The sequence below is a fragment of the Misgurnus anguillicaudatus genome, chromosome 22, assembly GCF_027580225.2.
Source record: "Misgurnus anguillicaudatus chromosome 22, ASM2758022v2, whole genome shotgun sequence".
In the NCBI taxonomy this organism is placed as follows: domain Eukaryota; kingdom Metazoa; phylum Chordata; class Actinopteri; order Cypriniformes; family Cobitidae; genus Misgurnus; species Misgurnus anguillicaudatus.
The window spans coordinates 11113511-11135375 of NC_073358.2; the positions used below are offsets into that span (position 1 = coordinate 11113511).

Below are 21865 nucleotides of genomic sequence, written 5' to 3' on the forward strand. Positions count from 1 at the left end.
TAAAGTTATTCAAATATGCACACATTATTCCATTTATTACTTTGTGTTTATGAGCACGTTCAACCCTATTCTTTATTTATTTTTTGACCACCGAGGGCCGGTGGTCTACGAAATTTCCAGGTAGATTTTTTGGTCCCAACTCACAAATGTTGACTCTTGCAACCACTTCCTCATCCCAGTCAGTCGCCATAGTTCTAATACCAGGGCTCTCAAGTTTTACCAAAAGTTTGGAGTGAGATTACATCGGTCAGGGTAGGGGGTATTTGCGACAGCAACCCCTTGGCCCCACCCAATTCTCAAGTTTTTGCTAACAGTTTTGTAAACAAATCATTAATGAGTCCCATTGACTTCCATGGTATTCTTTTTCCTACTATGGAAATGAATAGGGCTCATTAAAGGTTTGGTTACAAACATTCCTCAAAATATCTTCCTTTGTGTTCTTCAGAACAAAGAAATGTATACAGGTTTGTCACAACATGAGAGTGAGAAAATGATGACAGAATTTTTATTTTTGGGTGAACTATCCCTTTAAAGTTCCCTATTTTCACACACTACATAATATACCAAAACTTAGATAATCTTAAAAACATAGGTGTCCTAATCTGTGTTATTTTGAGATGTCATGAATATGAACTGAAATGCATTAAACATACTACCCCGCATTACAAAAATGTATACCAGTTGAAGTAAACTTGTACTCATCTTTCATACAAAGATGGGTTTCAAATATATTACAAGTGGTACCTAAATACATAAATTACATTTTAGCATATTTCATATTTATGTACTAAAGAACAAAAAAAAAATCGAGGCTATTAAGTACAGAATTAGTACGTGAAAATAGAGCACTTTAAGTAGATTATGGAATTGTACTCTTTTAACTTGAGCTTACTGTACACGTACTGTATTGCAGAACATTTAATGATGAAAGGGCAATAATAATGAAATGCATCTCTATTACATTAATTTTAGGAAGTCTCTAGTACTCTTCTTAGTTTCAGGTAAGATCAAGCTTCTGGTTGCAAAGCTGTTGGAGTTTTTGACAGAATCAATAATAATTTAGCATGAATTTGGCTTTATTCCCCAATATTACCTCTCATTTTCTTTGATCAAAGGCAATGATTTCGTCCAGAAATCATAAAATGCTTAAAAAATGGGTGATATCTACAGCATTCATGGGATCTTGCTCATCCAACTTCCACTCCATTAAATCTATGTTAGTAACGAACGTGCTTGCAGTGGAATAATATCATTTAACCAGAAACAACTTCTAATTTCTTTCTGATTGCCTGGTAGGATGCATTTATGGGTGTGTACGACTTCATGAGGCAAGGCGCTGCAGGAATTTGTGAGAGCAATTTGAAATCAGCCTCCTCCACAAGATTTTTCCCGGTACTCTGATGATTCATCTGCTTGTCAGTTCTTGAGGCGCTGCGTAAAGTTGAGCACACTTAAAAAACTCGAAGCAGAACTACCCTGCGTATGGCTGCACCTCGTCCATTAATTGTATATAGCAGGACAATTTATCTCTTACTTCTCAGCATGACAATGTGACGTCATCGCCGAATTGCGTAAAAAACGTTAATACCAAAAATGTAAATAGTCTTTTAGACCAGTTTTGAGACACTTTAAAATGATATACATATCTTGAGTGATTTATGTACCCTTTAATCGACAGTGGTGATTAACCTGCAACACGCCCTTTAAAAGACAGCAGCTACAGGGAAATACCACCCAGGGGCTTAAAGGGATATCGAGACAGGGCCTCCAGCACCATGGAGAGGTCCCATTCAGGGACAGTTTTCCTGATGACTAGCAAGGAGCGACGGGCACTCTTAAAAAAAAAATGCAGATTAAAGGATGCTGCACAACAGTAGAGCCCTCAAAGCCTACATGATAAGCAGAAATAGCCGCCAGGTAAACCATAATTGTGGAGAAAGACCTTCCTTTATCCATAAGGTTTTGTAAGAACCACAAAATATCAGGAACTGAGCACTGATATGATGTGAGGCCGTGCCCATCACACCACCCTTCAAACACTTGCCACTTACAACCATATAAAGACTGTGTTGAAACAGCCCTGGCAATTTGAATGGTAGCAACCAAACACGGGTGGAGTCCAAGCGTGTTTAAGTTTGTCCTCTCACGGGCCAGACCCAAAGAGCCACCCTGCTGGGTGTGGGTGATAAATCCCCACGTTGAGATAACAGGGCCTCATTCATAAAGCGTGTGTACCAAGGCCGTAGCCAGGACTTTTCAAATACCGAGGACACCCCCCCCAAAAAAATGAAACTTGAGAAATAATTTTGCTTCTGAAAGAAAGATGCTCTGCCTCTCTTCATCAAAGTAGTGGCTTCACTTCTGCATTTTTAAATGCAGGGTCATTGGCTGCAAAACCTGACTGTCTTGGGAGGGTCCTCCATCTGTTATTTCCTTCTAACTCTTTCTCCTCCTCGACTGTCTGACTTCTCTCTCCTGTCTCCTCTGTTGAATTTAACATAATAATAATGTAATGTCTCACAACAGGCCAGAGTTCAGTTAAAATGTTTTTTAACACACAAGCACAACCTGCAGGCCATGCTTATTAAAAGGTAATAGGCTATCCATCACTTCACAACACATTCATCATCTATCTAATATTTAAGCTTAATTGTCAGTGCAGATTAGCTAGCCACTGGATTTCAGCATTTTAGTAGGATATAAACTACCGGTCACTTATTCTTTATTTATATTTTTTCCATATTACATCCATATTCATATCAAGCGAGCACTCTACCATTCAAGCCAATTCCCCTCATGTCCAACTGACTACCTCTTTGCATGGGGATGCTGGCGGCAACTTAGTGGAAGTTGGAAGGTCAATTGCAGCGCTCGGCTTGTTAGTCTGGGGTATGATTCTGTTTGAGAGCCGTTTGTAAATACTTTATCTCCTGTTTGTAACAAATTAAGTTTTTTTTACAGTACAAACCTTTTCTTACAAACTTGTCGTTTTTTTTATGATATTGGATAGCCATTTAAAGCAATTAAAAGCCTGCTTTTTTACTTCTTTGACTAAATGAAAACGGGTTTTAAAGGTTTTAATAAAAAAAAAAATTTCATGTTGCCTTGGATGAAAGCTTCTGACAAATGCACAAATGTCAACACAATGAAGAGCTAGCGTAATAATCACAAGGCTCTGTATCCGCATTGAAGGCCTATTTCTGGGTTTAGGTGGTCTCCCTGATGTTCCTCTAGGTGAGGGGTTCCTTGATGGCCTCGGTCTTTGTCTAAGCCAACAAAGATGCACATTGTTTGGTGTAGGCCGCCAGGTTGAACACCCTGGAAGTCCGGTATTCTGTCAATTTCTGCTAGCTATCAGATTGTGCTACCTTCGAAACCCTGGAAAACAACAACGCTATTTGTATTACTCCCTCCTAGCCAGGAAAGGTGCACCATACTGGCCACTGGGCTTCAGTAGGTACCCTGAGGTGCCTGGAGCTATGAGACTAAAATTTAGCTAGGGATGCATGGTGTCCAATTTGGTGTCAGATGATTAATCAGAACTTTTTCTCAATCTAAAATCAATACTTGGAAAATGCAACCATTATATGGCTTCTTAGATGTCACTTGATGTGTCAACATGCTTTAATTTGCAAGAGTCTTCTAGGATAGAGTGAATGGTGAGTGATATTCCAGAGCCACTTGGCATTTCTGACACTTCTTCACTAGTGTCATTGGCATTTCTTCACTAAGGTCTCCTGCAGCGATTGATGTGCAACTTTGCCATCATGCAAATCAAAGACATGGCTTTTTGAGTAACCGCCCACTGTGGTGACCGCTAGTTAGGAACGCAAATTTAAGAAAATACATTAACATTTACGCCATTAGCACTTCATTCTTTTGACAGTCGCATTGGGCCTACAGTATACAAGGGGTCAAATTTCAGCAACTACAAGTACCATTCAACAAAACAAATTAAGTATTAATTAAGTATTAAGTATTAGTAAAATGTAATAATAAACTTACCAGAAATGACGGGAAGACAAATGGACGTTAAAAGAAAATGTTTCCCATACTAAATTGCAACTAAACACCCTTGGAATTTAAACCTCCAGCTGTTTGTGAATGAATATACGTATGGAAGCATTTCATGTGTGTGCTCAGTTGCCAAACTGAGGAACTGCTGGCTTTTTCTGGCCAAATGTATGAGCAGGACCCAATGAGAAGAACTTTTCTGTAACTGGTGGGCCTCAAAAGCTCCTATAGGGAACCCACATGTACTGCGATGGCCGAGTCTTTCACATCAAGCGAGCGCTCTTCCATTCAAGCCAATGCCCCTCATGTCCATCTGACTACCTCTTTGCATGTGGATGCTGGCGAAAACGTAGTGGAAGGTGGAATGCAGGTTAAGGCGCTTGGCTCGTTGGTCTAGGGGTATGATTCTCGCTTCTAGTGCGAGAGGTCCCGGGTTCAAATCCCAGACGAGGCCGTCTTTAGACTCGTTGCTTAAAGGCAGGACAGAAATGTCCATGACAAACAGCAAGGGTAGACCTCATATCTCTTAACTGTGACAAAAGACCTACAGGGTGCCACGTTTCAAATAATTTCAAGGAAAATGCAACAGAACAAATCACACACCTAAAATTTTTCATGCCTAACATATGACAACCTCAGTTAGAATTTCTTTCAATGTGTTTTTATTTCTCTTTGGCCAGGCAAGACAAGATTGAAATTTCTGTTTGTCCAAAGGTATTTTTCAAATTGATTTTCAGATGTCTACTTGAGTGGAAAGTATGCATTTTTGACCTTAATAGAAGTTAACTGTGTTCCTGTGTCTCGATTTGTACAGCTTTGCAAAAGGTTGCGGGTTGCCGGAAAACATGTGCTGACAAAAATGTGTACATTGAATGCATGTTGCCTTGGATGAAAGCTTCTGACAAATGCACAAATGTCAACACAACGAAGAGATAGCGTAATAATCACAAGGCTCGCATTGAAGGCCTATTTCTGGGTTTAGGTGGTCTCCCTGATGTACCATTTGTATCTCCATATATCCCTGATGGCCCCGGTCTGGCGATCTGCCTGCCAGCCAGTTCCTCTAGGTGAGGGGTTCCTTGATGGCCTCAGTCTTTGTCTAAGCCAACAAAGATGCACATTGTTTGGTGTAGGCTGCCAGGTTGAACACCCTGGAAGTCTGGTATTCTGTCAATTTCTGCTAGCTATCAGATTGTGCTACCTTCGCTTTGTTGTGTCCAGAACCCTGGAAAACAACCACGCTATTTGTACTCCTCCATCCTAGCCAGGAAAGGTGCACCATACTGGGCACTGGGCTTCAGTAGGTACCCTGAGGTGCCTGGAGCTATGAGACTAAAATGTAGCTAGGGATGCATGGTGTCCAATTTGGTGTCAGATGATTAATCAGAACTTTTTCTCAATCTAAAATCAATACTTGGAAAATGCAACCATTATATGCCTTCTTAGATGTCACTTGATGTGTCAACATTCTTTAATTTGCAAGAGTCTTCTAGGATAGAGTGAATGGTGATTGATATTCCAGAGCCACTTGGCATTTCTGACACGTCTTCACTAGTGTCATTGGCATTTCTTCACTAATGTCCCCTGCAACGATTGATGTGCAACTTTGCCATCATGCAAATCAAAGACATGGCTTTTTGAGTAACTGCCCACTGTGGTGACCGCTAGTTAGGAACGCAAATTTAAGAAAATACATCAACATTTACGCCAAGGTGTGTTGTAAATTTCAAGCATTTAGCATATACTACTTTTGACAAGTACTCATTTTGACACTTTCCCACAATGAGAAAACACATTTCAAGAAATTAAATGAAAGGAAAGTGAAAAACATAGCTCATGTGAACAATCTCAAAATGAAATGCAGTAAGAACTTACCATAACCTGTGGACAAATCATTCCAATTTGAATGGCGACTGAATGCTCTCCGGAGGAAAAGTTTGTGCTCCCTGTTGCCTCGTGACAAAATTTGCATATTCAATTCAATTCAATTCAATTTTATTTATATAGCGCTTTTCACAATACTCAATTGTTTCAAATCAGCTTTACATTAATAGAAGCAGTAAAAGCACAGAAAAACGACAGAAAGCATAACATAATACACAATAGCATAAGCAGTCAAATTTGCTGCGGCTATGACGCAACATTATGAGCGAGCATATTACTAATGTAACGTCTAGAAGAAGAAGCTAAGTTAAGCCAAAGCAGGCTACCTCCCCGGGGTAAAAAACCCCCTAGGAGAAAAAAAACAAAAACCCCGGGTTGTTTAGCCGAGGAAATAAAAATAAAAGTCCTAGGAGGGAAAAACCCTTGGGAGATATACATGTATATACACACATATAAACGGATAAGGAGCTTAAGCGGAGATTAAGCGGAGATTAAGCAGAGATTAAGCGGATATTAAGCGGGTCCTGCCGGTGGTCGTTGGTCAGGCATCAGCTGGGCATTACATTGAAGGACGACCAGTAGATCAGAGGTGTGCCGACTTTCACATCTACCGGAACTGGGTCTGTTTGTCCCATTGTCCTCAGGGTCAATGGGACCCAGGGACGAGACAGGGAGAGAAAACAAAATCATATTAGCGTAGGGGCCGTTCACATGTAATGCAAGTGTCACACAGTGATGTGGTTTAATCAGCTTAGTTTCAGACAGACTAACTATTGAGGCATAATTGTTTTATCCACAGTTGAGGATTTTGCAAATTGGGGGCCCACTGCGACGGTATATATGGTAACTAAGGGTCACCTTCCGATTTTTAAGAGAAAATGAAACCTGTCGACCCGTTTGACTAAGGCCTGTAACCCCACTGTCGTCGTTAATGCAGGTTCAGTGGCAAACGGGTCTGTATGGCATACTATTCACAAGACACAAGAAAGCGCCAAAATCGCAACCCGACCATACGTGCCAACCCGTTTGACTAAGGCCGGAAGCCCCACTGTCGTCGTTAATGCAGGTTCAGTGGCAAACGGGTCTGTATGGCATACTATTCGCAATAGAAAGAAAGCGCCAAAATCACAACCCAACCATACGTGCCAACCCGTTTGACTAAGGCCAAAAGCCCCACTGTCGTCGTTAATGCAGGTTCAGTGGCAAACGGGTCTGTATGGCATACTATTTGCAATACAAAGAAAGCGCCAAAATCACAACCCAACCATACGTGCCAACCCGTCTGACTAAGGCTGGAAGCCCCACTGTCGTCGTTAATGCAGGTTCAGTGGCAAACGGGTTTGTATGGCATACTATTCACAAGAACACGAAAGTTCCAAAATCGCAATCCGACTATAGGTTAAGATAAGGTTTTTATTTATTTATTTGGTTGGTCTGTGTTATGACCGCGAGTGCTTTGTTCCGTACAGATAACTATTTCGAGTTAAGTACTTTTACTAGACAAATTATGCGAATGCTTTGTTGAAGAGAAAAGTTTTAAGTCTAGATTTAAAATTATCGACTGTGTCTGATTCTCGGACATCGGTTGGTAAATCATTCCAGAGCTTAGGGGCTAAGTAGGAAAATGACCTTCCACTTTTAGACACTTTTGATAGTCTAGGGATAATCAAGAGACCAGAATTTTGCGACCGTAGTGTGCGTGATGGATTGTATTCTGATAGTAATTCTCTAAGATATGAGGGTGCTAGGCCATTTAAAGCTTTGTAGGTGATTAGTGATATTTTAAATTGTATGCAATATTTAACTGGTAGCCAGTGTAAAGATGCCAGAATTGGGCTTATGTGGTCATACTTTTTAGATCGAGTAAGTACCCTTGCGGAAGCGTTTTGAACTAGCTGAAGCTTGTTTACTTGATTTGCATGGCATCCCCCGAGTAGCGAGTTACAATAGTCTATTCTAGAGGTCATAAAAGCATGGATAAGCTTCTCTTCGTCAGATGTAGACAGTACATGGCGTATTTTCGAGATATTTCTAAGATCGAAGAATGCTGTGCGGCAGACGTTGGCGATATGACTATCGAAGGATAAGTTGCTGTCGAACATCACACCTAAGTTCCTAACCGTGAAAGATGGCACCACAGTGCAGCCATCTATGTGCAACTTGTAATCTGACATATTATGTTTGTAGCGATTCGGTTCAATAATAAGTATCTCTGTCTTATTGGAGTTCAGCTTAAGAAAGTTATGTGCCATCCAGTCACTAACATCGCTAAGGCAGTCTGTTAGCTTAGAAAACGTGTGTGTTTCGCTGGGATGTGAGGAGATGTAAAGCTGGGTATCATCCGCATAGCAGTGAAAACTTATGTTATGTTTCCTGATAATGTCTCCTAGAGGTAACATGTATAACGAGAACAGGATAGGACCTAAAACCGAACCCTGCGGTACACCGTATTTAATTAGGGAGTGATAGGACTCTTCCTCGTTTACATAAACAAAGTGATAGCGATTGGTTAGATACGACCTAAACCAGGCTAGCGCCTGACCACTGATACCAACATAGTTTTCTAGTCTATTGAGTAAGATTGTATGATCTATTGTGTCAAAGGCTGCACTAAGGTCTAATAATATAAGAATTGAGATTTCACCACGATCGGATGTTAATAGGAGGTCATTTGTAACTCTAAGCAATGCTGTCTCTGTGCTATGGTGGGGCCTGAATCCTGATTGGAACTTTTCATATGTACTATTATTTGTCAAGAATGTGCGTAACTGGCTTGCCACTACCTTTTCTAATATTTTCGAAAGAAAAGGGAGATTTGAGATTGGTCTAAAGTTATTAAGCTCTCCCTGGTCAAGCTGCGGTTTTTTAATCAGCGGTTTAATAACTGCTAGTTTGAAAGCTGTTGGAACGTATCCTAATTCTAGCGATGAGTTAAAGATATTTAGAACCGGGGTTGACACTACAGGGAATACCTCTTTAAGCAGTTTTGTGGGAACGGGGTCTAATATACAGGATGATGATTTCGATGATGTAACTAGTCTAGAGAGCTCATCTATTGTAGTAGGTTTAAATGAATCAAGATGTTCGTATGGTAGTCTAGTGTTAAGTGAACTAACGGGTAGAGTGGTGGCTGCCTGGGTAGCTACGATGTTGTCCCTTATAGCCGTAATTTTGTTAGAAAAGAAGTTCATGAAGTCGTTACTATTGTGTTGAAGTTTACTATTGGTTTCTGTTTGTTCTTTATTTCTAGTCAGTTTTGCAACGGTGCTGAAGAGGAAACAAGGGTTATTATGATTCTCATTTATAAGCTTGCTAAGATAGGTAGGAGACTGTCCTGTGTATTTCAGTTGCCATGCTGAAAACCGACACTAGAAGTTGGCTTTTTGCTGCAAAATTTGCGAGCTGGACCAAACAGGCCCTTTGCTGCTTGAGCGAGTCTTAGCCGCTCCCATGGGGAGCGCAAGCACACTGAGACGGCCCAGTCTGTTAGATCAGTAAAACAAACAACCCAAAGTCATGCTTACGTGGAGAATGCGGGCATCGATCCCGCTACTTCTCGCATGCTAAGCGAGCGCTCTACCATTTGAGCTAATTCCCCTTGCCAAAGACGACTGCGACACTCGACTCGTTGGCCTAGGGGTACTATTTTCGCTATGGGCGCGTGAGATTCAAATCCCGGACCAGCCCGTTTTCAGATTTGCCACTTGACGCAACAGCACTGGCACAAACCTTGGCCGAACAGCCTGCGCCCACGTGGCCGGTTAGCTCAGTTGGTTAGAGCGTGGTGCTAATAACGCCAAGGTCGCAGGTTCGATCCCCGTACGGGCCATGCGGTTTTCTCTGCCGCTTTCTGCTGCTTGTTGTGAACTTTCACGGAAATTCTCGCAGGACAGGGGTGTCTGGCCGAAATAGATCAGTTGGCAGAGCGTTAGACTGAAGATCTAAAGGTCCCTGGTTCGATCCCGGGTTCCTGCATTGCAGGCCCCTTTCTGAGAGATGTTTATCCTATATGGCCCAAGCAGTGTGCCCTTTTCTCCGTGACCCAGTGGGCCAGGCGTCCAACCACAACAGGGCTCCATGGTGTAATGGGTAGCACTCTGGACTCTGAGCAAGCACACTGAGACAGCCCGGTATGTTAGATCAGTAAAACAAACAACCCAAAGTCATGCTTACGTGGAGAATGCGGGCATCGATCCCGCTACTTCTCGCATGCTAAGCGAGCGCTCTACCATTTGAGCTAATTCCCCATGCCAAAGACAACTGCGACACTCGACTCGTTGGCCTAGGGGTACTATTTTCGCTATGGGCGCGTGAGATTCAAATCCCGGACCAGCCCGTTTTCAGATTTGCCACTTGACGCAACAGCACTGGCACAAACCTTGGCCGAACAGCCTGCACCCACGTGGCCGGTTAGCTTAGTTGGTTAGAGCGTGGTGCTAATAACGCCAAGGTCGCGGGTTCGATCCCCGTACGGGCCATGCGGTTTTCTCTGCCACTTCTGCTGCTTGTTGTAAACTTTCATGGAAATTCTTGCAGGACAGGGGTGTCTGGCTGAAATTGCTCAGTTGGGAGAGCGTTAGACTGAAGATCTAAAGGTCCCTGGTTCGATCCCGGTTTTCGGCATTGCAAGCCCCTTTCTGAGAGATGGTTTTCCTATATGGCCCAAGCAGTGTGATCTTTTCTCCGTGACCCAGTGGGCCAGGCGTCCAACCACAACAGGGTTCCATGGTGTAATGGGTAGCACTCTGGACTCTGAATCCAGCGACCCGACTTTCAAGTCTCGGTGGGACCTGTCGGACTTTGGGCTTTCCAAGCAAAACCGTGTCTGTGGGGCCAATGTTTGTTCCCCCCCACCATTTTTCAACCAGTGCGCACACACTGTAAACTAAATATGTTGTAATTTAAGCCACATTAGCACTTCATTCTTTTGACAGTCGCATTGGGCCTACAGTATACAAGGGGTCAAATTTCAGCAAATACAAGTACCATTAAACAAAACAAATTAAGCATGTATTAAACCTTAAAATGAACGAAAAATCTATGTTTAGGCCAAAGAACAGGCCACGTGAAATACACGGCTCATGTGTACAGGCCAAAGGAAACACACACGTCATGTTTACAATCTTAAAGTAAAATGTAATATTAAACTTACCAGAAATGACGGGAAGACAAATGGACGTTAAAAGAAAATGTTTCCCATACTAAATTGCAACTAAACACCTTTGGAATTTAAACCTCCAGCTGCTTGTGAATGAATATACGTATGGAAGCATTTCGTGTGTGTGCTCAGTTGCCAAACTGAGGAACTGCTGGCTTTTTCTGGCCAAATGTATGAGCAGGACCCAATGAGAAGAACTTTTCTGTAGCTGGTGGGCCTCAAAAGCTCCTATAGGGAACCCACATGTACTGCGATGGCCGAGTCTTTCACATCAAGCGAGCGCTCTACCATTCAAGCCAATTCCCCTCATGTCCAACTGACGACCTCTTTGCATGTGGATGCTGGTGGCAACGTAATGGAAGGTGGAATGCCGGTGGCGGCGCTTGGCTCGTTGGTCTAGGGGTATGATTCTCGCTTCGGGTGCGAGAGGTCCCGGGTTCAAATCCCGGACGAGCCCGACTTTCAATGTTCTTACGCAGCCAGGCTCAAGTAGTGACCTGTACAGAATAGGGATGTCTACAAGCAATCATGGAAGTGCATTTAAACCTATCGAATTACGACAGGAGTACGAACGTTGATGTACGCTTATTCCCTTTTCTGCAAGTGTGAGCCGCAAACGCTACCACAGGGAGTGCACGCATACTGTGATGGCCCGGTGAGTCGCGTCAAAAAAATGAGCAACAAATCACACTCACGTGAAGAATGCGGGCATCGATCACGCTACCTCTCGCATGCTGAGCTAATTCCCCTTAAAGAAGACAGGTGACCGCTTTGGCTTGTGGAAGCCGGCTGCGTAGTGGTGAAAATACGTATCCCGGAGGTTCAGCTGGGCCAGCTCGGCGGCTTGGCTCGTTGGTCTAGGGGTATGATTCTCGCTTAGGGTGCGAGAGGTCCCGGGTTCAAATCCCGGACGAGCCCGTCTTTAGACTCGTTGCTTAAAGGCAGGACAGAAATGTCCATGACAAACGGCAAGGGTAGCCCTCATATCTCTTAACAGTGACAAAAGACCTACAGGGTGCCACGTTTCAAATAATTTCAAGGAAAATGCAACAGAACAAATCACACACCTAAACTTTTTCATGCATAACATATGACAACCTCAGTTAGAATTTCTTTCAATGTGTTTTTATTTCTCTTTGGCCAGGCAAGACAAGATTGAAATTTCTGTTTGTCCAAAGGTATTTTTCAAATTGATTTTCAGATGTCTACTTGAGTGGAAAGTATGCATTTTTGACCTTAATCGAAGTTAACTGTGTTCCTGTGTCTCGATTTGTACAGCTTTGCAAAAGGTTGCGGGTTGCCGGAAAACATGTGCTGACAAAAATGTGTACATTGAATGCGTGTTGCCTTGGATGAAAGCTTCTGACAAATGCACAAATGTCAACACAACGAAGAGATAGCGTAATAATCACAAGGCTCTGTATCCGCATTGAAGGTCTATTTCTGGGTTTAGGTGGTCTCCCTGATGTACCATTTGTATCTCCATATATCCCTGATGGCCCCGGTCTGGCGATCTGCCTGCCAGCCAGTTCCTCTAGGTGAGGGGTTCCTTGATGGCCTCAGTCTTTGTCTAAGCCAACAAAGATGCACATTGTTTGGTGTGGGCTGCCAGGTTGAACACCCTGGAAGTCCGGTATTCTGTCAATTTCTGCTAGCTATCAGATTGTGCTACCTTCGCTTTGTTGTGTCCAGAACCCTGGAAAACAACCACGCTATTTGTACTCCTCCCTCCTAGCCAGGAAAGGTGCACCATACTGGGCACTGGGCTTCAGTAGGTACCCTGAGGTGCCTGGAGCTATGAGACTAAAATGTAGCTAGGGATGCATGGTGTCCAATTTGGTGTCAGATGATTAATCAGAACTTTTTCTCAATCTAAAATCAATACTTGGAAAATGCAACCATTATATGCCTTCTTAGATGTCACTTGATGTGTCAACATTCTTTAATTTGCAAGAGTCTTCTAGGATAGAGTGAATGGTGAGTGATATTCCAGGGCCACTTGGCATTTCTGACACGTCTTCACTAGTGTCATTGGCATTTCTTCACTAATGTCCCCTGCAGCGATTGATGTGCAACTTTGCCATCATGCAAATCAAAGACATGGCTTTTTGAGTAACTGCCCACTGTGGTGACCGCTAGTTAGGAACGCAAATTTAAGAAAATACATCAACATTTACGCCAAGGTGTGTTGTAAATTTCAAGCATTTAGCATATACTACTTTTGACAAGTACTCATTTTGACACTCTCCCACAATGAGAAAACACATTTCAAGAAATTAAATGAAAGGAAAGTGAAAAACATAGCTCATGTGAACAATCTCAAAATGAAATGCAGTAAGAACTTACCATAACCTGTGGACAAATCATTCCAATTTGAATGGCGACTGAATGCTCTCCGGAGGAAAAGTTTGTGCTCCCTGTTGCCTCGTGACAAAATTTGCATATGGGAGACTGTCCTGTGTATTTCAGTTGCCATGCTGAAAACCGACACTAGAAGTTGGCTTTTTGCTGCAAAATTTGCGAGCTGGACCAAACAGGCCCTTTGCTGCTTGAGCGAGTCTTAGCCGCTCCCATGGGGAGCGCAAGCACACTGAGACGGCCCAGTCTGTTAGATCAGTAAAACAAACAACCCAAAGCCATGCTTACGTGGAGAATGCGGGCATCGATCCCGCTACTTCTCGCATGCTAAGCGAGCGCTCTACCATTTGAGCTAATTCCCCATGCCAAAGACAACTGCGACACTCGACTCGTTGGCCTAGGGGTACTATTTTCGCTATGGGCGCGTGAGATTCAAATCCCGGACCAGCCCGTTTTCAGATTTGCCACTTGACGCAACAGCACTGGCACAAACCTTGGCCGAACAGCCTGCACCCACGTGGCCGGTTAGCTTAGTTGGTTAGAGCGTGGTGCTAATAACGCCAAGGTCGCGGGTTCTATCCCCGTACGGGCCATGCGGTTTTCTCTGCCACTTCTGCTGCTTGTTGTAAACTTTCATGGAAATTCTTGCAGGACAGGGGTGTCTGGCTGAAATTGCTCAGTTGGGAGAGCGTTAGACTGAAGATCTAAAGGTCCCTGGTTCGATCCCGGTTTTCGGCATTGCAAGCCCCTTTCTGAGAGATGGTTATCCTATATGGCCCAAGCAGTGTGATCTTTTCTCCGTGAAGATCACAGGCGTCCAACCACAACAGGGTTCCATGGTGTAATGGGTAGCACTCTGGACTCTGAATCCAGCGACCCGACTTTCAAGTCTCGGTGGGACCTGTCGGACTTTGGGCTTTCCAAGCAAAACCGTGTCTGTGGGGCCAATGTTTGTTCCCCCCCACCATTTTTCAACCAGTGCGCACACACTGTAAACTAAATATGTTGTAATTTAAGCCACATTAGCACTTCATTCTTTTGACAGTCGCATTGGGCCTACAGTATACAAGGGGTCAAATTTCAGCAAATACAAGTACCATTCAACAAAACAAATTAAGCATGTATTAAACCTTAAAATGAACGAAAAATCTATGCTTAGGCCAAAGAACAGGCCACGTGAAATACACGGCTCATGTGTACAGGCCAAAGGAAACACACACGTCATGTTTACAATCTTAAAGTAAAATGTAATATTAAACTTACCAGAAATGACGGGAAGACAAATGGACGTTAAAAGAAAATGTTTCCCATACTAAATTGCAACTAAACACCTTTGGAATTTAAACCTCCAGCTGCTTGTGAATGAATATACGTATGGAAGCATTTCGTGTGTGTGCTCAGTTGCCAAACTGAGGAACTGCTGGCTTTTTCTGGCCAAATGTATGAGCAGGACCCAATGAGAAGAACTTTTCTGTAGCTGGTGGGCCTCAAAAGCTCCTATAGGGAACCCACATGTACTGCGATGGCCGAGTCTTTCACATCAAGCGAGCGCTCTACCATTCAAGCCAATTCCCCTCATGTCCAACTGACGACCTCTTTGCATGTGGATGCTGGTGGCAACGTAATGGAAGGTGGAATGCCGGTGGCGGCGCTTGGCTCGTTGGTCTAGGGGTATGATTCTCGCTTCGGGTGCGAGAGGTCCCGGGTTCAAATCCCGGACGAGCCCGACTTTCAATGTTCTTACGCAGCCAGGCTCAAGTAGTGACCTGTACAGAATAGGGATGTCTACAAGCAATCATGGAAGTGCATTTAAACCTATCGAATTACGACAGGAGTACGAACGTTGATGTACGCTTATTCCCTTTTCTGCAAGTGTGAGCCGCAAACGCTACCACAGGGAGTGCACGCATACTGTGATGGCCCGGTGAGTCGCGTCAAAAAAATGAGCAACAAATCACACTCACGTGAAGAATGCGGGCATCGATCACGCTACCTCTCGCATGCTGAGCTAATTCCCCTTAAAGAAGACAGGTGACCGCTTTGGCTTGTGGAAGCCGGCTGCGTAGTGGTGAAAATACGTATCCCGGAGGTTCAGCTGGGCCAGCTCGGCGGCTTGGCTCGTTGGTCTAGGGGTATGATTCTCACTTAGGGTGCGAGAGGTCCCGGGTTCAAATCCCGGACGAGCCCGTCTTTAGACTCGTTGCTTAAAGGCAGGACAGAAATGTCCATGACAAACGGCAAGGGTAGCCCTCATATCTCTTAACAGTGACAAAAGACCTACAGGGTGCCACGTTTCAAATAATTTCAAGGAAAATGCAACAGAACAAATCACACACCTAAACTTTTTCATGCATAACATATGACAACCTCAGTTAGAATTTCTTTCAATGTGTTTTTATTTCTCTTTGGCCAGGCAAGACAAGATTGAAATTTCTGTTTGTCCAAAGGTATTTTTCAAATTGATTTTCAGATGTCTACTTGAGTGGAAAGTATGCATTTTTGACCTTAATCGAAGTTAACTGTGTTCCTGTGTCTCGATTTGTACAGCTTTGCAAAAGGTTGCGGGTTGCCGGAAAACATGTGCTGACAAAAATGTGTACATTGAATGCGTGTTGCCTTGGATGAAAGCTTCTGACAAATGCACAAATGTCAACACAACGAAGAGATAGCGTAATAATCACAAGGCTCTGTATCCGCATTGAAGGTCTATTTCTGGGTTTAGGTGGTCTCCCTGATGTACCATTTGTATCTCCATATATCCCTGATGGCCCCGGTCTGGCGATCTGCCTGCCAGCCAGTTCCTCTAGGTGAGGGGTTCCTTGATGGCCTCAGTCTTTGTCTAAGCCAACAAAGATGCACATTGTTTGGTGTAGGCTGCCAGGTTGAACACCCTGGAAGTCCGGTATTCTGTCAATTTCTGCTAGCTATCAGATTGTGCTACCTTCGCTTTGTTGTGTCCAGAACCCTGGAAAACAACCACGCTATTTGTACTCCTCCCTCCTAGCCAGGAAAGGTGCACCATACTGGGCACTGGGCTTCAGTAGGTACCCTGAGGTGCCTGGAGCTATGAGACTAAAATGTAGCTAGGGATGCATGGTGTCCAATTTGGTGTCAGATGATTAATCAGAACTTTTTCTCAATCTAAAATCAATACTTGGAAAATGCAACCATTATATGCCTTCTTAGATGTCACTTGATGTGTCAACATTCTTTAATTTGCAAGAGTCTTCTAGGATAGAGTGAATGGTGAGTGATATTCCAGGGCCACTTGGCATTTCTGACACGTCTTCACTAGTGTCATTGGCATCTCTTCACTAATGTCCCCTGCAGCGATTGATGTGCAACTTTGCCATCATGCAAATCAAAGACATGGCTTTTTGAGTAACTGCCCACTGTGGTGACCGCTAGTTAGGAACGCAAATTTAAGAAAATACATCAACATTTACGCCAAGGTGTGTTGTAAATTTCAAGCATTTAGCATATACTACTTTTGACAAGTACTCATTTTGACACTCTCCCACAATGAGAAAACACATTTCAAGAAATTAAATGAAAGGAAAGTGAAAAACATAGCTCATGTGAACAATCTCAAAATGAAATGCAGTAAGAACTTACCATAACCTGTGGACAAATCATTCCAATTTGAATGGCGACTGAATGCTCTCCGGAGGAAAAGTTTGTGCTCCCTGTTGCCTCGTGACAAAATTTGCATATGGGAGACTGTCCTGTGTATTTCAGTTGCCATGCTGAAAACCGACACTAGAAGTTGGCTTTTTGCTGCAAAATTTGCGAGCTGGACCAAACAGGCCCTTTGCTGCTTGAGCGAGTCTTAGCCGCTCCCATGGGGAGCGCAAGCACACTGAGACGGCCCAGTCTGTTAGATCAGTAAAACAAACAACCCAAAGTCATGCTTACGTGGAGAATGCGGGCATCGATCCCGCTACTTCTCGCATGCTAAGCGAGCGCTCTACCATTTGAGCTAATTCCCCTTGCCAAAGACGACTGCGACACTCGACTCGTTGGCCTAGGGGTACTATTTTCGCTATGGGCGCGTGAGATTCAAATCCCGGACCAGCCCGTTTTCAGATTTGCCACTTGACGCAACAGCACTGGCACAAACATTGGCCGAACAGCCTGCGCCCACGTGGCCGGTTAGCTCAGTTGGTTAGAGCGTGGTGCTAATAACGCCAAGGTCGCGGGTTCGATCCCCGTACGGGCCATGCGGTTTTCTCTGCCGCTTTCTGCTGCTTGTTGTGAACTTTCACAGAAATTCTTACAGGACAGGGGTGTCTTGCCGAAATAGCTCAGTTGGGAGAGCGTTAGACTGAAGATCTAAAGGTCCCTGGTTCGATACCGGGTTTCGGCATTGAAAGCCCCTTTCTGAGAGATGCTTACCCTATATGGCCCAAGCAGTGTGACCTTTTCTCCGTGACCCAGTGGGCCAGGCGTCCAACCACAACAGGGTTCCATGGTGTAATGGGTAGCACTCTGGACTCTGAATCCAGCGACCCGACTTTCAAGTCTCGGTGGGACCTGTCGGACTTTGGGCTTTCCAAGCAAAACCGTGTCTGTGGGGCCAATGTTTGTTCCCCCCCACCATTTTTCAACCAGTGCGCACACACTGTAAACTAAATATGTTGTAATTTAAGCCACATTAGCACTTCATTCTTTTGACAGTCGCATTGGGCCTACAGTATACAAGGGGTCAAATTTCAGCAAATACAAGTACCATTCAACAAAACAAATTAAGCATGTATTAAACCTTAAAATGAACGAAAAATCTATGCTTAGGCCAAAGAACAGGCCACGTGAAATACACGGCTCATGTGTACAGGCCAAAGGAAACACACACGTCATGTTTACAATCTTAAAGTAAAATGTAATAATAAACTTACCAGAAATGACGGGAAGACAAATGGACGTTAAAAGAAAATGTTTCCCATACTAAATTGCAACTAAACACCTTTGGAATTTAAACCTCCAGCTGCTTGTGAATGAATATACGTATGGAAGCATTTCGTGTGTGTGCTCAGTTGCCAAACTGAGGAACTGCTGGCTTTTTCTGGCCAAATGTATGAGCAGGACCCAATGAGAAGAACTTTTCTGTAGCTGGTGGGCCTCAAAAGCTCCTATAGGGAACCCACATGTACTGCGATGGCCGAGTCTTTCACATCAAGCGAGCGCTCTACCATTCAAGCCAATTCCCCTCATGTCCAACTGACGACCTCTTTGCATGTGGATGCTGGTGGCAACGTAATGGAAGGTGGAATGCCGGTGGCGGCGCTTGGCTCGTTGGTCTAGGGGTATGATTCTCGCTTCGGGTGCGAGAGGTCCCGGGTTCAAATCCCGGACGAGCCCGACTTTCAATGTTCTTACGCAGCCAGGCTCAAGTAGTGACCTGTACAGAATAGGGATGTCTACAAGCAATCATGGAAGTGCATTTAAACCTATCGAATTATGACAGGAGTACGAACGTTGATGTACGCTTATTCCCTTTTCTGCAAGTGTGAGCCGCAAACGCTACCACAGGGAGTGCACGCATACTGTGATGGCCCGGTGAGTCGCGTCAAAAAAATGAGCAACAAATCACACTCACGTGAAGAATGCGGGCATCGATCACGCTACCTCTCGCATGCTGAGCTAATTCCCCTTAAAGAAGACAGGTGACCGCTTTGGCTTGTGGAAGCCGGCTGCGTAGTGGTGAAAATACGTATCCCGGAGGTTCAGCTGGGCCAGCTCGGCGGCTTGGCTCGTTGGTCTAGGGGTATGATTCTCGCTTAGGATGCGAGAGGTCCCGGGTTCAAATCCCGGACGAGCCCGTCTTTAGACTCGTTGCTTAAAGGCAGGACAGAAATGTCCATGACAAACGGCAAGGGTAGCCCTCATATCTCTTAACAGTGACAAAAGACCTACAGGGTGCCACGTTTCAAATAATTTCAAGGAAAATGCAACAGAACAAATCACACACCTAAACTTTTTCATGCATAACATATGACAACCTCAGTTAGAATTTCTTTCAATGTGTTTTTATTTCTCTTTGGCCAGGCAAGACAAGATTGAAATTTCTGTTTGTCCAAAGGTATTTTTCAAATTGATTTTCAGATGTCTACTTGAGTGGAAAGTATGCATTTTTGACCTTAATCGAAGTTAACTGTGTTCCTGTGTCTCGATTTGTACAGCTTTGCAAAAGGTTGCGGGTTGCCGGAAAACATGTGCTGACAAAAATGTGTACATTGAATGCGTGTTGCCTTGGATGAAAGCTTCTGACAAATGCACAAATGTCAACACAACGAAGAGATAGCGTAATAATCACAAGGCTCTGTATCCGCATTGAAGGTCTATTTCTGGGTTTAGGTGGTCTCCCTGATGTACCATTTGTATCTCCATATATCCCTGATGGCCCCGGTCTGGCGATCTGCCTGCCAGCCAGTTCCTCTAGGTGAGGGGTTCCTTGATGGCCTCAGTCTTTGTCTAAGCCAACAAAGATGCACATTGTTTGGTGTAGGCTGCCAGGTTGAACACCCTGGAAGTCCGGTATTCTGTCAATTTCTGCTAGCTATCAGATTGTGCTACCTTCGCTTTGTTGTGTCCAGAACCCTGGAAAACAACCACGCTATTTGTACTCCTCCCTCCTAGCCAGGAAAGGTGCACCATACTGGGCACTGGGCTTCAGTAGGTACCCTGAGGTGCCTGGAGCTATGAGACTAAAATGTAGCTAGGGATGCATGGTGTCCAATTTGGTGTCAGATGATTAATCAGAACTTTTTCTCAATCTAAAATCAATACTTGGAAAATGCAACCATTATATGCCTTCTTAGATGTCACTTGATGTGTCAACATTCTTTAATTTGCAAGAGTCTTCTAGGATAGAGTGAATGGTGAGTGATATTCCAGGGCCACTTGGCATTTCTGACACGTCTTCACTAGTGTCATTGGCATCTCTTCACTAATGTCCCCTGCAGCGATTGATGTGCAACTTTGCCATCATGCAAATCAAAGACATGGCTTTTTGAGTAACTGCCCACTGTGGTGACCGCTAGTTAGGAACGCAAATTTAAGAAAATACATCAACATTTACGCCAAGGTGTGTTGTAAATTTCAAGCATTTAGCATATACTACTTTTGACAAGTACTCATTTTGACACTCTCCCACAATGAGAAAACACATTTCAAGAAATTAAATGAAAGGAAAGTGAAAAACATAGCTCATGTGAACAATCTCAAAATGAAATGCAGTAAGAACTTACCATAACCTGTGGACAAATCATTCCAATTTGAATGGCGACTGAATGCTCTCCGGAGGAAAAGTTTGTGCTCCCTGTTGCCTCGTGACAAAATTTGCATATGGGAGACTGTCCTGTGTATTTCAGTTGCCATGCTGAAAACCGACACTAGAAGTTGGCTTTTTGCTGCAAAATTTGCGAGCTGGACCAAACAGGCCCTTTGCTGCTTGAGCGAGTCTTAGCCGCTCCCATGGGGAGCGCAAGCACACTGAGACGGCCCAGTCTGTTAGATCAGTAAAACAAACAACCCAAAGTCATGCTTACGTGGAGAATGCGGGCATCGATCCCGCTACTTCTCGCATGCTAAGCGAGCGCTCTACCATTTGAGCTAATTCCCCTTGCCAAAGACGACTGCGACACTCGACTCGTTGGCCTAGGGGTACTATTTTCGCTATGGGCGCGTGAGATTCAAATCCCGGACCAGCCCGTTTTCAGATTTGCCACTTGACGCAACAGCACTGGCACAAACCTTGGCCGAACAGCCTGCGCCCACGTGGCCGGTTAGCTCAGTTGGTTAGAGCGTGGTGCTAATAATGCCAAGGTCGCGGGTTCGATCCCCGTACGGGCCATGCGGTTTTCTCTGCCGCTTTCTGCTGCTTGTTGTGAACTTTCATGGAAATTCTTGCAGGACAGGGGTGTCTTGCTGAAATAGCTCAGTTGGGAGAGCGTTAGACTGAAGATCTAAAGGTCCCTGGTTCGATCCCGGGTTTCGGCATTGAAAGCCCCTTTCTGAGAGATGCTTACCCTATATGGCCCAAGCAGTGTGACCTTTTCTCCGTGACCCAGTGGGCCAGGCGTCCAACCACAACAGGGTTCCATGGTGTAATGGGTAGCACTCTGGACTCTGAATCCAGCGACCCGACTTTCAAGTCTCGGTGGGACCTGTCGGACTTTGGGCTTTCCAAGCAAAACCGTGTCTGTGGGGCCAATGTTTGTTCCCCCCCACCATTTTTCAACCAGTGCGCACACACTGTAAACTAAATATGTTGTAATTTAAGCCACATTAGCACTTCATTCTTTTGACAGTCGCATTGGGCCTACAGTATACAAGGGGTCAAATTTCAGCAAATACAAGTACCATTCAACAAAACAAATTAAGCATGTATTAAACCTTAAAATGAACGAAAAATCTATGCTTAGGCCAAAGAACAGGCCACGTGAAATACAC

General features: G+C 44.2%; 12 non-coding genes across 12 annotated transcripts; all 12 read left to right on the plus strand.

Annotated features, from left to right (window-relative positions):
* Positions 1-9653: 9653 nt before the first annotated feature.
* Positions 9654-9727, plus strand: trnai-aau (transfer RNA isoleucine (anticodon AAU)). The gene has a single exon. It is a non-coding gene; the product is annotated as a tRNA-Ile (tRNA).
* A 575-nt stretch (positions 9728-10302) lies between these two features.
* trnai-aau (transfer RNA isoleucine (anticodon AAU)) lies at positions 10303-10376 on the plus strand. The gene has a single exon. It is a non-coding gene; the product is annotated as a tRNA-Ile (tRNA).
* Positions 10377-11441: 1065 nt separating this feature from the next.
* On the plus strand, positions 11442-11513 carry trnap-cgg (transfer RNA proline (anticodon CGG)). Its single transcript has one exon. It is a non-coding gene; the product is annotated as a tRNA-Pro (tRNA).
* Positions 11514-11902: 389 nt separating this feature from the next.
* Positions 11903-11974, plus strand: trnap-agg (transfer RNA proline (anticodon AGG)). Its single transcript has one exon. It is a non-coding gene; the product is annotated as a tRNA-Pro (tRNA).
* Positions 11975-15068: 3094 nt separating this feature from the next.
* Positions 15069-15140, plus strand: trnap-cgg (transfer RNA proline (anticodon CGG)). Its single transcript has one exon. It is a non-coding gene; the product is annotated as a tRNA-Pro (tRNA).
* Positions 15141-15529: 389 nt separating this feature from the next.
* trnap-agg (transfer RNA proline (anticodon AGG)) lies at positions 15530-15601 on the plus strand. Its single transcript has one exon. It is a non-coding gene; the product is annotated as a tRNA-Pro (tRNA).
* Positions 15602-17560: 1959 nt separating this feature from the next.
* trnai-aau (transfer RNA isoleucine (anticodon AAU)) lies at positions 17561-17634 on the plus strand. Its single transcript has one exon. It is a non-coding gene; the product is annotated as a tRNA-Ile (tRNA).
* A 73-nt stretch (positions 17635-17707) lies between these two features.
* On the plus strand, positions 17708-17780 carry trnaf-gaa (transfer RNA phenylalanine (anticodon GAA)). Its single transcript has one exon. It is a non-coding gene; the product is annotated as a tRNA-Phe (tRNA).
* A 920-nt stretch (positions 17781-18700) lies between these two features.
* trnap-cgg (transfer RNA proline (anticodon CGG)) lies at positions 18701-18772 on the plus strand. The gene has a single exon. It is a non-coding gene; the product is annotated as a tRNA-Pro (tRNA).
* Positions 18773-19161: 389 nt separating this feature from the next.
* trnap-agg (transfer RNA proline (anticodon AGG)) lies at positions 19162-19233 on the plus strand. Its single transcript has one exon. It is a non-coding gene; the product is annotated as a tRNA-Pro (tRNA).
* A 1959-nt stretch (positions 19234-21192) lies between these two features.
* On the plus strand, positions 21193-21266 carry trnai-aau (transfer RNA isoleucine (anticodon AAU)). The gene has a single exon. It is a non-coding gene; the product is annotated as a tRNA-Ile (tRNA).
* A 73-nt stretch (positions 21267-21339) lies between these two features.
* On the plus strand, positions 21340-21412 carry trnaf-gaa (transfer RNA phenylalanine (anticodon GAA)). Its single transcript has one exon. It is a non-coding gene; the product is annotated as a tRNA-Phe (tRNA).
* Positions 21413-21865: the final 453 nt, after the last annotated feature.